The 12,681-nt window shown below is 43.2% G+C and overlaps 2 protein-coding genes across 9 annotated transcripts in view; one reads left to right on the top strand and one right to left on the bottom strand.

Moving 5' to 3' along the window:
• Positions 1–9,872, bottom strand: part of trpc1 (transient receptor potential cation channel, subfamily C, member 1) — a 71,159-nt gene extending 61,287 nt beyond the window's left edge. For 3 of the 6 annotated variants that reach the window (XM_061805715.1, XM_061805719.1, XM_061805714.1), the window contains exons 1-4: positions 8,948–9,258; positions 6,394–6,516; positions 5,222–5,377; positions 1,878–2,060 (exon numbers count right to left, since the gene is read on the bottom strand). The gene's annotated coding sequence lies outside the window, so the exon portion shown is untranslated. Of the gene's footprint in view, positions 1–1,877; positions 2,061–5,221; positions 5,378–6,393; positions 6,517–7,925; positions 8,033–8,947; positions 9,259–9,745 lie in introns of those variants that run through there. The other 3 variants (XM_061805718.1, XM_061805717.1, XM_061805720.1) reach the window with 3 other exon arrangements.
• Positions 9,466–12,681, top strand: part of dipk2ab (divergent protein kinase domain 2Ab) — a 29,896-nt gene continuing 26,680 nt past the window's right edge. The window contains exon 1 of one of the 3 annotated variants that reach the window (XM_061805731.1): positions 9,466–10,323. The gene's annotated coding sequence lies outside the window, so the exon portion shown is untranslated. Of the gene's footprint in view, positions 10,339–12,681 lie in introns of all 3 variants that reach the window. The other 2 variants (XM_061805732.1, XM_061805733.1) reach the window with 2 other exon arrangements.

The raw sequence follows: 12,681 nt of genomic DNA, 5'->3' as shown, positions 1-12,681 counted from the left end.
CAGCTCCCCGAGAGCTTGTTAACATTCCAGTGCCAGGAACCCTGCGTGGCTCCCTAATAAGGGGCGTCTTTGTGCGTCAGGCCAGGGAGAACAGCAGGCCGACGGGCCGGTCAAGTGACGGGGATACAGCGCGAGGGACCGCTCACGCCACTCAAGGAACAAACGCAGCACTGTGCGGTTGGACAAAGGCATGGCTGCCATGGCATATGCGTGACAGTTTACAACCCCTGCCCCTGCCCCCACCCCAAAAAAGTAAAAAAATAACCAAATACCAGACGTGTGAAAATACAAACTGTAACAACATTAGATCATTTGGCTGTTTTACTGGAAAAGCAATTGACTTAAATATGCAACTACAGAAACTGGTTATTTGTGGGAAGAGTGCGGCAAATGAAAAAAAATTGAATCCACAAATGCTATATGGCACCTCATAATTTCCACCGCCGCTATATTGAAGATTTTTACAGCATACTCACAGTAATACCCTTGCAGGTAGTAGGAAAGTGAAGCCAGAGTTGCATATGCGCTTTCCCACTGTTGATGGAAGGGTAAAACTTGTAGTGAAGAATTTTATATATATATTATACATATTGCTAAATTTTACTCATTGCAGGTTGGTCTGCAGCTTCTGTGTTTGTACATTTTAACTAAACACAATTCCCAAAAACATGACGAGACCATACTGCCCTCTATGGGATTGGAGTGGAACATCACCTTCTTCGGCCTTTTTAATAGCGATCAAGCAAAATTGTTGCTCTCGATCTACAAAAAGAGATCTGAAATGCAACGACGCTTTTCCAGCGACTGTGTTTGATTTCATGCGGAAATCGACAGCAGTCGGGTATGAGATAATAAGATGTTTAAAAAAAAAAAAAACTTGGCAGACATCGACGATTGCTTTCAACAAAACAAGTTAAGAGAATTGGGTTTCAGTCCTCCCTTCCACACGCAGCAGTTATCCTGCCGCTCTTTTGCCACTAATACAATCTCCGAAAGCAGAAATTCATCCATCTCCCATTACAGCCTGCTTTTACAAGCAGCGTAAAAGGGGGGCCCTATCGGTATTATTCATCCTTGGCAGAGGTCTTGTCTGATTTGATAGTAAGCAAAGTGAAGGGCTCGCTTTGTCCTTGCCTCCTCTGTCACGGTCCCTTGACAATCCCGCGCATCAATCTCGACAATTCAAACCGGGATACTCGCGCACAAGTACCCCTTTAAACAAGACATGAATAAACTGCATAGGTGAACACTGAGTTCTACACACCAGACACGTCGTGGTCAAACAGTAGAGTGCCCAGAGCGGCATCAGACAATAAACCAACGACTGAGACTGGAGAGACAAAACAGCAGATAGCACGTCAGGTCTGCCATGACGTGAATGACAATTGCTAACCAGGCCATCGGTATCACTTTGGCGGGAGTCAAATGGAGGCGCCGAGGAATTTCAGTGTTGGAAATGCCAGTACACAATCAACCCAACCCCAAACGTAGTCACTAGTTCTCCTTTTTCCTTTCTGATTATCCCGTTAGGGGAATTCCAGACTAACCTAGTCTGTCGGCCGATCCATTACCACCGCAAACAGGAAGGGGCTCGGCGCGGAACCTTGATCACAATCAAATATCTTTCAAAATTTTTCTTGAACACGACACTCATTTTTCTTTTAAATCAACGATTTGTCATTACTGCCATTTTAACATCCCAACTGAATACTTCAAAAATACTCTGTAACAGTTGTGTAGTGTCTCAGTCTGAACACAAGGGGGCAGAAAATAAAAAGTAGAAAAGAAGAAATGAGAAAAACCTCAACTCTGGTGGATATGCAAGTAGAAATAGAGATGCCACGTTACCTCTGTGCGTTTATCACACCACCGCTTACCTATTTTTATTCGACACGGTACTGCGGCTTTGTGGTGAGAGCGTGCCCGGCAATGAAGCCGAGCCAACGACCGTGCTCGAGAATCTTGCCGGTCGGCCCGCCAACGCAGCCTTCATCACCCGAGCAGCATTCGTTTTGAAGACGGAGAAGATGGGGAAAAATATGACGTGCCGTGTCGACCCCCTTAGGACAAGCCAGAAGGAAGAAGAAACACATTTTAGTCCAAGTACAATACAGACTTTGAGTATCAGCATTGATACCGATATCGGTGCATCCCTATCTAACACAAACATAACCCAAGAATAATCAATAACCCTAATCTTAAAAATAACCATATCTCAGTCGTTAAAATTGAAGAATATGTACAAATGAAATCCCGGTTGAAAGAAAAAAAAAAAGTGTAGATGGATAATATTTAGCTCCCAAAATACTGCCTGTTTGAAAACAACAACATGTCCATGCATCGTTTACAGAATTTGTACAAACACACACATAAAAGGTGGCGGACTGCGTTGCCATGGCTCCCCCAGTGCTACAGCTGACAAGTGTTCATCAGTTACCACGGCAACACACTAACATGAGGCGATTCACGCACATCAACAAGAGGTCGGTCGTGTGGAGGCAAAAAGAGCTTTTTTTTTCCTGCTCTTTTAAATCTCAACTTCACCTTTCAGTCAAAGCAAGGCGGGGTTTTCCGTGTTAAGCGTTTGGATTGTCATATGTTTATGGTTTCAAATCAATAAATAAAATGTTTGCTGGGTTTGAACACTGATGGTACATCACATGGTTTGGATTTCCTTCTTCCTGCCCCCCCCCCCCTTCTGTTTCTCATTTGTATGCGCTAACCTGAAGCAGATCCCTGTGATGTGTGCGAAATAATATTCACGCTCGCGGCCCCAATCTGCGAGAGGATTGAGAGGTTTGTTTGAAGTGCGTGGAACCGAAAATCAGTCCGCGCCGCCGGACTCCGTTCAAAAGGCCCGACTACCTGGGCCTGTTCGGAACTGACGGTCGGCGGCCGACACGTTCTGTTATGAGAGGAAGTCTTTTATGGGCAAATGCATATTTTTGATACCTGTGCTGGAAAAGAGCAGAAGTGCAACGATGACCATAGAACAGGACAAAAAAACAAAAGCGGCACGTACGCCTCTGTAGTGGCCGCGAGGAACGAGACGGCTAAAAAAGACAAAACTCGCACTAGCAGATCTCGTGAAGCTCCAGCACAGTGACATCTGAGTCAGTGAGTCCATTATTAATATTTATAAATAATTTTTGTTTTCGGGCGGCACGGTGGATCAGCTGGTAAAGCGTTGGCCTGATAGTTCTGAGGACACTCCTTCGGTCCCAGCCCCGCCTGGCTGGCAACCAGTTCAGGGTGTCCCCCGCCTCCTGCCCGTTGACAGCTGGGATAGGCTACAGCACTCCCGTGACCCTCGTGAGGATAAAAGCGAAGCACCTCAACACACGTCGACATAGTCCCGCGGCAGGATTTTAAATGACGAAAGATGCCCCAAGATTGTGGCAGAGACATAAACTTAGCTCCTCCTCAACATAAAAACCATGTCCCTCACTCGAGAGAACATGTCATCATACTTCCTTGACACCAATTTAAACTTGCACAGTGCAAAAGAAAAAATTTTCAGAGCAGTAAATTGCCCCTAGGTGTGATTGTGAGCGCAGCCGTTTGTCTCCATGTGCCCTCCGATTGGCTGGCGACCAGTTCAGGGTGTACCCCGCTTCCTGCCCGTTGACAGCTGGGATAGGCTACAGCACTCCCGTGACCCTTGTGAGGATAAGCGGCAAAGAAAATGGATGGATGGGTTATTGTGTTTTTATTTACATTGGCAAAGAAACGCAGCACATGTACGGTGGTGTGAGAGTACAAAAATAAGGTGGTTTTGGATGATTGTCAGTTAGGTTTGACTATTCTAACCACTGCCATCTTACACTCTCTATAAAATGAAAATTAATGTCTTCTAATATCACAAACTGTTGTTGACAACCCAGCCAAATTTTAATAGTCAGTGTCAGTACACGGTAGTTATATAAAATGAAGTTTCAACTTCGTGAAAAATCAAGCAGCTCTCTGCGGTCCTGAGTGCTGTGTGATCCCCAGAGATTTAAAATACTCGACCAGGTTGCTGGTACCTATAAATTACGCTTTTTGCGTACATGTTAAACGATTGAAAAGCTAAGCGGACACGAAAACAGATGAAGTTACGCACGCATTGCAGGAGAACCAGTCGGGCTCCGTCACTCCCATAAAACTCTCCCGGCATACCCCCTGACTCACAAACAAGAGACACCATAATGTCGAAGAATGCCAACGTGACCGGGCTTGTCAAAAACCGGCCCAAGAGGGGAAAGGACGAGTGAGGCCGTCTGGGTTTCGGGGGAATCTTTAACGGTAGGTTGGGCTGGAAAAATGCCGTCAAGAATTTAACGTGCTCTGCCCACAATGGAAAAAAATGAATAAATCAAAAGAAATAGCAGTTGAAATTATAAAAATACATTGCTGGAGGTGATGGATGAATAGAAAAAGTGAATGTTGAGCACAGTTATAATCAGTGAAATTGGAATTAATGCAATGTACATTAGATTATTTTGCACGGAGCAACAAAGGGCTTCACTCAGGATAACAGCACCACCTAGTGTTCAAAAGGCAGACCCACAACGCTAGTTTTTTTTTTTCCAAACACTTCATTAAATACATATGGAGCCCCTAAAGGAGCATTTTAAAAAAATGAGTTACTCCTTACAATGAGTAACTTACTCATTACAATGAGAAACAAGTTTTTTTTTTTTTTTAATGTCCCTTTAGGGGCTCCGTAGTGGCCAGTGGGTATTGATGTTAATTTATTCAAATCAGTACAGAATTGGAGGCCAAGCGATTATTTTGAGGCTTTACGTCAGTCTCCCATTAAATTTATAAATACTAACTTCCCCAATGGGGGACGACAGTACCGCCGGTATAAATAGACATTATTGCGAAAATAGGTCTGGAACAGGAAATTTCACGAAAAAAAACAAATGACTTCATGGTACAACTGTGAAATAAAAACACCGCATAATATGACAGGATTGTGACGTGTTCATTTTCTAAATTTGGCCAAGTGGTGACACACACAGTGTACTGTATGCAGGCCAAATACTGGAGACAAACAAGTACTCAGAAACATATTCATACCTACGAATTATTTAGAGTCGACAGTGAACCTAACATGCATGTTTTTGGACTGCGTGAGGAAGCCGAAAACAACCTGGAGAGATGTGAAGTCCCCACATTGATTAATACGACTCTTCCTATTACACTATTTCACCTTTGGAACTGACAAACATCTCACCTTATTATTCCTTCGCAATCCTGACAGGACAGCCTGCTTAACTCCGTGAAAAGATGGTGGCTGACGGGATCGGAGGTCTCCAAAAAAAAAAAGGACAAAGCTGCTCTGCTGGTGATTGACGGGCCTCCCTCGTGGATTCCGCTTTACTGAAAGTGACTGACACGTATAACGTTTGAGTAATTCACTCCAAGTCAGCATTTACGACAGCCTTTCCGTCCTTTTCCCTTATAAGACTCCAGAAGACGACGTTTGACACCAAATTCCCCCCCCCCCCCGAAAAAAAAATACACCTATCAACTCCAAATGTCAACAATCAATCTGTGGGGGTGACCACCGCATGGATTACCGTAATTTCCGCACTACAAAACGCGACTTTTTTTCCACACGCTTTCAACCCTGCGTTTTATGTGGTGATGCGGTTCATTTGTGCATTTTTTTTTCGAACAGCCGCAAGGATGCACACCAGCGTAAAAGGTAAGGGTGAGACCGGTGGAATATATGTGCCGAGGAAGTGACTTTTACCGGTCCGGCCCTGTTCGTGCTGCACTAGCGTGCTACAGCCGTTTCTCAGTGATTTTTACCAGTACGTTTGTTTTTTTTTTTTTAAACCGGTCTTGTTAGCGCAGTGGCGCTGGCGTTAGCATTAGCGCGTCGGCACTAGCGTTAAACTCAGTGTGTACCGACTTTTTTTGTAAATATCTCGCGTTTCAATCTCAGTTTCAAAGTGGACACTTGCGGCTTTTACACGGCTGCGGCCTATGTATGTACCAAACGGGATTTCCTTTACAAACGTACCGGGTTAGGTTTATAACCAAGTGCGCGCTGTAGGCCGGGAATCACAGTACATAACCAGATATCGTTTGCTCGGCCTGTAATATAATAACTGCATTAGCATTCTATCCACACCCCTGACTGGGGCCTCCAGAAATGATTAAGAGCATAATACAAAACGAGAAGGCAGGCGGCTGTCACCACCGAATTAATTAGAATAAGCGCCGCGGCCAAGACGCGTGCGCAGACATTCAACGGATTAGCGGCGCACAGAGAGTCGGCCGCTAGTGGGCGCAACGTGCGCTGCCAATAACACCCCAAAGACTTGTTTTGTTTTGTATTTTGACACACTCGGCACATTTGCTTGCGATGATCTGCCGAAAGCTATCGAGTCTGCTTACCTTTCAAGCGAGTCACCGTGAGGTATGTGGGCCTCAAAATGGTTTTCTTGATCAAAATAATTCAGAGACTCCCGCGTTCAGGAAAAATGTGATGATTGGTCGAGCTTTGTTGACGTCAGGCACCTGATGGGAAGATGGAATTTTTCTTTAACGGGGAACTAAACTCCAAATGTTCATAATGATTAATTTGTGTGATACGGCTGCAAATAAGTATTTGAACACCAGAGAAAACCAATGTTACTATTTGGTACAGTAGCCTTTGTTTGCAATGACAGAGGTCAAACAGTTCCTGTAGTTCTTCACCAGGTTTGCGCACACTGCAGGAGGGATTTTGGCCCACTCCTCCACACAGATCTTCTCTAAATGAGACAGGTTTTAGGGCTGTCGCTGAGAAACAGAGTTTCAGCTCCCTCCAGATTTTCTATTGGGTTTAAGTCTGGAGACTGGCTAGGCCAGGCCAGAAACTTGATGTCCTTCTTATGGAGCCACTCCTTGGTTTTCCTGGCTGTGTGACGCGAAGGGGTCATTGTAATGTTGAAAGACCCTGCCACGACCCATCTTCAACACTCTGACTGAGGGAAAGACGTTGTTCCCCAAAATCTCACAATTAATGGCCGCGGTCATCCTCTCCTGAATACAATGCAGTCGTCCTGTCCCATGGTGCAAAAAAAACACCCTCAAAGCATGATGCTACCACCCCCATGGTTCACAGTAGGGATGGTGTTCTTCAGATGGAACTAATCATTCGTCTTCCTCCAAACACAGTTAGTGGAATTATGACCAAAAAGTTCAATTTTCGTCTCATTTGACATGAAAAGTACTCACGCTCATCTCTGTTATTGCAAGTGCAACTACCTGCACAATAGATCAATAGATTAGCTTATCTCAATATCAAAAGAGGCTGCGGATGACGAGGTCTGCATAAAACTTTTGCAGACACCCATACTGATAAATTATGCATAATGCTCATGGCTTTATTTTCAGGGTCACCTGCGACACAGTCAGGAATGAAGGTGCGGCGTACACAATGATTGCCCGTTCGGCCAAGCACTGCACTATATTTTATCAGACCACAAACTCCCCCGGTGGCGCATAATGGACTTGGTAATGCAATGAAATCTTTATCTGGCCCTACAAGGTCCCCTTATGAATCAGACTTAATGGTGCGAAGTCAACACAAAATGGTCGCAGCCGGCGTAATGGCCTTTGTGGTTGCACGCTTGCTAATGAGCCGGCAGCAGAGTGGGGAGATGCACTTGGCCCAGGTAATTTTGCAACAGACAAGGGTCGCCACTTCTTATGAAATATCACTCCTACATTCAAATACATTATTAGCAGCTATACTATAGTCCCCCATCCCGTTCGCAGGTTTTTAATAAACTTTCTGTGACATATTTTCATCACAATACCCCAAGGGTCAAGAATTACATACAGCATGAATTGCCCATCTTTTTTTTTTTTTTGTCATGCTGAAATAAAACCATTTTTCCCACATTGCGCAAGTGAGTAACTGTATAGTTCGTCCCATATACCTCTCGGTCAATACAGAGTCTGGCTTTTGTTACCGTGGCAACCAGGGTTGGATCCTTCTGCTTTCAGGAGCAGAGTGCGGGGAGTGGGGGGGAAAATGTGACCCAATCTAAAGATAAAATAAATAAATAAATAACTTCTGGAAGCAGTAGTTAATACGCTACACTGTGTGTATGTGGCACATGGACGCATCGACACACACAAATATGATTCTGCCTCTGTGTGTTAGCGTTTCAGACAGTTATTGTGCTTGAATGTGGTTCTGAGTCTTTACTCAGCCCAACTTATTATGTCATAGGCAGAGAAACTAAGCATAGGAGCAATTATGTAAATTAGAAATTGCACAACAGTCAGCAGTCACTCCTGACACATAACTACGAAATAAAATTTACATGTTTAAAACATTTGCATCTGTCACTCTTAAAACAATATCTATAATAATCTTATTAATATCATTATTTCATCAGAGCAAGCCATACATCTATGGGGAAAAATAGAGGGGAAAAAAACACCATTGTATTGTAGAATTACTTCAGGCACATTCATCTCTCCGGCAGTGCACTGCAATCAAACATTAATGACTACTTTCTCCCCAAATCTCATTATAGGAATTTGGTATGTAAATTTAGACAAAAAATATCTCGAGGGAGCACCTAATTTCCACAAAAAAAAAATAATAATTGAATTCGGCCGTGAACTGAATGGAATAGATATATTTTTAAAAAAAAAAGAAAGAAAGAAAAAAAAAAAGAAATGAAGCTGTGGAAAAGTAGCTAGCAATGAGATTTGTCGCTATATATTTGATGGATTAGTTTGGTTGGGTATTCAATTAAAATCGCAATTTTGCTTATGGCGCGCTAGAAAATGAAGGCTACCCTCAACGATATGATAATTGTAAAACCACTAACTTTGGATTCTTCATTGCAAATTGACTGCAATATATATATATATATATATATATATATATATATATCTCCTGGTGCTTTCACATTATGAAAACAAGCTAGCAGCCAGTGGTACTTACCATGTAAAATATGTTTTTCGTCGTTCCGTCAATACCTGCAGTTTGGACATAAAAACTATGATGCTACTATTATATTACTATATAATAAAAACTGTTTACAGTGAGGAACATTCGACTATTTGGGGCATAATTAAAACTTCATTTCAGAGGACGCATAATTTTATAATTTACTTCCGCATTGTTTTGTGCTGCGTTCTCGGTTATTCGGAATTCTCGAGATCAATTTTTTTTTCAATCAATCGGTGGGTTGGAAAAATCAATCAGTTGAATAAACGAGTCGAAAGGTGGCTTCTCCCTTTTCGACCACGAGATGGGGGTGACTTCAAACTAATTCGCGCCGGCGTTCTAACATTGACCCCGCCGCAGCTAAACCGGAAATATCGACTGGCCGCTGTCATTGTCCTATTCCGTGGGAGTGAGCCGGCTATTAGCGGCTAATTAATCAATTAGTCATCCGGTTAATGTGAATTGTGTTTGGCATGTGCGTTATTTGGCCGATTAGGGCAGTAATCACATCGCCTCCGTGATGAAGGAGCCCAATTTACAAAGTGTTTGTCTCAGCCAGACAAACGAGTGGCTCGCTTATTATCGTAAACAACCCTATGGTGCGTTTGGGTCCTTGTTTCTATGGGGTTTGTGATGAAATAGCCATTATTTTCGAACCAAATAGGCCATACAATTCGAAAAACAATTCAACAAATAGCATAAAATAATCGATTGATCGCAGCTGTATTAGAAGTGGGGCGAAATGTGGCATTTTGAGCCAAACTTTGCACTTTCGTTTCCGTCGAGACAAACCTTTCAGAAGAGTCGCCTAGGCAACGCGCACGTAAAGCGACGGCGGCGGTCGTAAAAAAAAAACCGACTGTTGAAAAGTGGAAAGAAAACCCATTGTGGTTGGAGACGAGCGGAGTAGTGATCCGCTACTCGGACGATAAGCGCGGATAACACGCACGTTTCTCGTCACCCCCTTCCCCCCCGCACCTTCCTCGTCAAGGCACTCACGCTGCGCGGACATATACGGACGCCAACGCGCCGCACCAGTGCTCGGCTCTTTTTTTTGTGCGAGGAAGACCCCTGAGGGGTCGTGACAGGAAGAGTTAACATTCGACATCCCAACTGTTTATCTCGGCGGCTAGCAGGCTAGCTGGCTACCTGCACGGGGGAGCCGCTCACTGGGAGAACGGGAGAAGCTCGCGTGTTGTGCTCGATGGGAGCCGACCTACTAGAAACTGCCTTTTTTGTCACATTATTTTGGAAAAAACATTTGTTGTTGCCTTTTTGTCACCCACATCACTCCAAGTCTCAACTTTGAAGAATGACCGTGTGAGAGCCGAGCGCCCGTATTGTTGTTTCTCCACTTAAACCAGAAAGAGGTAAAAGTCACACAGGTTTGTCGTTTTCTTGGCTTCAACTTGACTTTATACCGTGTAAAACCATTTTTAGGGTTCATGTTTCAGCCTTTAAGTGAATGCATTTTTTACTTGGCTGACTCAATGTGTTTTTTTTTTTCTTGCACACGAGGCTTCGCGTGACACTTTTGTTGCTTTTTCTCTGATGGAACGAGCAGATAAAAACATTGTCTTTTATCAGATTGCCCCCATTCTCTCATTCTTGGTGACAGGACGGGTAACATTACCAGTGAAAGAGCTGTTTGTGTTTGCAGAAAGTCTTTTGTAAGGCATATGAAGCCTAATTTGACAAAACTTGCATGAAATGGGTAGAACCAGCCTGTCATCTTGGATTTGGAGACAGGGTGTTTTAGCTCCAAATCAAATTAATTGTTGACCAAAATGTTTTTTTCCCCCCACGCAATACGCATATAAAGCATTTGGTTCCCACAGTGGACCCAAATTTACTTAAAATACAAGTACATAGTGTTGCCATAACATAGAAATATTATGTGTCCCATCAATAAAATAGCGTGCAACATTTTACTCTGACAGCCCCATTTTGGGCCCTGACCACAGGTCTGGCAAACTCCTCTTGTAAATAACCTGTTAATATTTTAAACATCATTTGCATTCATTTGCTTTGTGTTTGCACGACTCGGGTTGCTTGTTTGTTAGGAAAATGTCAGGATTCTAAATGAAACAAGACCTTTTTGGCAACAAAGTTCCATGCCAGCCTCAGCAATCCCTGTGTTTGTTGCCCTCCATATTGGAGCTTAATTTCTAATGAAGGCTCACATTGTTTCCCTCAAATGAGAATGTTTGTGGTGACTTTTGGTTAAGACTCAGGGAGATGGGGGGGGGGGGGGTGCCTTGTAATTGTAGCCTCAAAGCTGTACCAGGAATAACACACACTTTTTGGTTTGGGACCTCAAGCCCTGCAGCCAAATTAAAAGTGTGTAAAGTGTGTATAACGAATCAGTGAACGGATTGTACTGTATGAACAATTTGTCGCCTGTGTTGGAGATTTCATAATCACCTGGGATTGTTTGGTTCATCTGCCTCATTGACCATGTAACAGTGGCCTACGTGTTGGATTATTTTTCCAATTTAATAATTGCGGTGGCTTGTTGGGAGTCTGGCCTCGGATCAAAAGATTCTATATTAGGGATGCTGCTTGCTTGTTTTAACTGCAGTTTGATTTCGGCAAGCCTTTAAACATCAGGTAAGTCTTTTAAAATCAATCTGAATAAACATCCAGACCTCGGTCGAGCGCATTATAATCACGATATCCTTAAAAACAAATAGATCCCTGCATGAGTATTGTCCCTGTGAGATGAGAAGGGAAACTGCTGTTTGTCGTTTTCTTGAAAAAAAAAAAAAAAAAAAAAAAGACTTAATGTTCTCTTTGCAGAATATAACGCTCCTGTTCTTTAGATCCGTGCTTTTTTTTTTTTTGTATTCCGATAAAACATTATTGACTCCCCCAGTCGATAACCTTGGCAACCGGAGCCTCGCGTCGCAACGACAGCTGGGGTGGGAAAGTGGAAGCCTCTTCTGAGCTTTCCGCTAAAGCCGCCAGCAAACAGTGTTAAACGTTTTTTTTTTTTTCTGTTAGTGGGCTATGAGATTAAAGTTGTATTCTTTCTTCGGGTCCTTTTTAAGGTGTGTTGATACAAAAACTAATGACTAACCAATGACGGTGTGGTGAAATCAAGTTGCAAAAAATGAAACTCTGTACCTCGAGTCCTGTTTACGACGGGGCTCCAGTCCAAAGGCAGCGATGTAACTCGAATACATACAGAAGTAGGATAATCTATCTGAGATATTTTTACACATGCAGCGCAAACCAGTTCATTTATGTACAGTTCTTATCGTGAGAGCATCGTATTTTGTAAACAATGGTCCACTTGTGTTATACACGCGAGGCCAGTAGTTGGCGATGGTCATTTTGTCAAGAAACTCTACGGCCTCTTCGGAAAGTCATATCTCTCGATCTTTACACCGCCTTCCCCGTCATACTGTAATATTTGGATGAAAAGCTGCCTTCTTTCTAACATAGGAAAATATGGCAAGTTGGACCTCTCAGAGGTGGCGTGTGACTGTAAAACACTATTAGCAATTCTTGTAGTGTCTGCCTTGACTTAAAACTTTTCGTTTGTTTGGACCCAATGGGGGGGGGGGGGACGGACAGAGAGTAACTAGAGTGAAATCCCAACTGTGTGACCATGGATGACTGACTAACGGTCAAGATGAACAACCCAGCCCTATCCAGTATGATCTTAGATTTGTCTGTTTTTATTTAAATATTGATTTTGATCTGAAAACAGTTTCTAATTGTTT

Source organism: Syngnathoides biaculeatus, chromosome 19 (assembly GCF_019802595.1).
Source record: "Syngnathoides biaculeatus isolate LvHL_M chromosome 19, ASM1980259v1, whole genome shotgun sequence".
Classification (NCBI taxonomy): Eukaryota; Metazoa; Chordata; class Actinopteri; order Syngnathiformes; family Syngnathidae; genus Syngnathoides; species Syngnathoides biaculeatus.
Note: the sequence above shows the minus strand (reverse complement) of the source record. Positions and strands in the feature narration are given on the sequence as shown.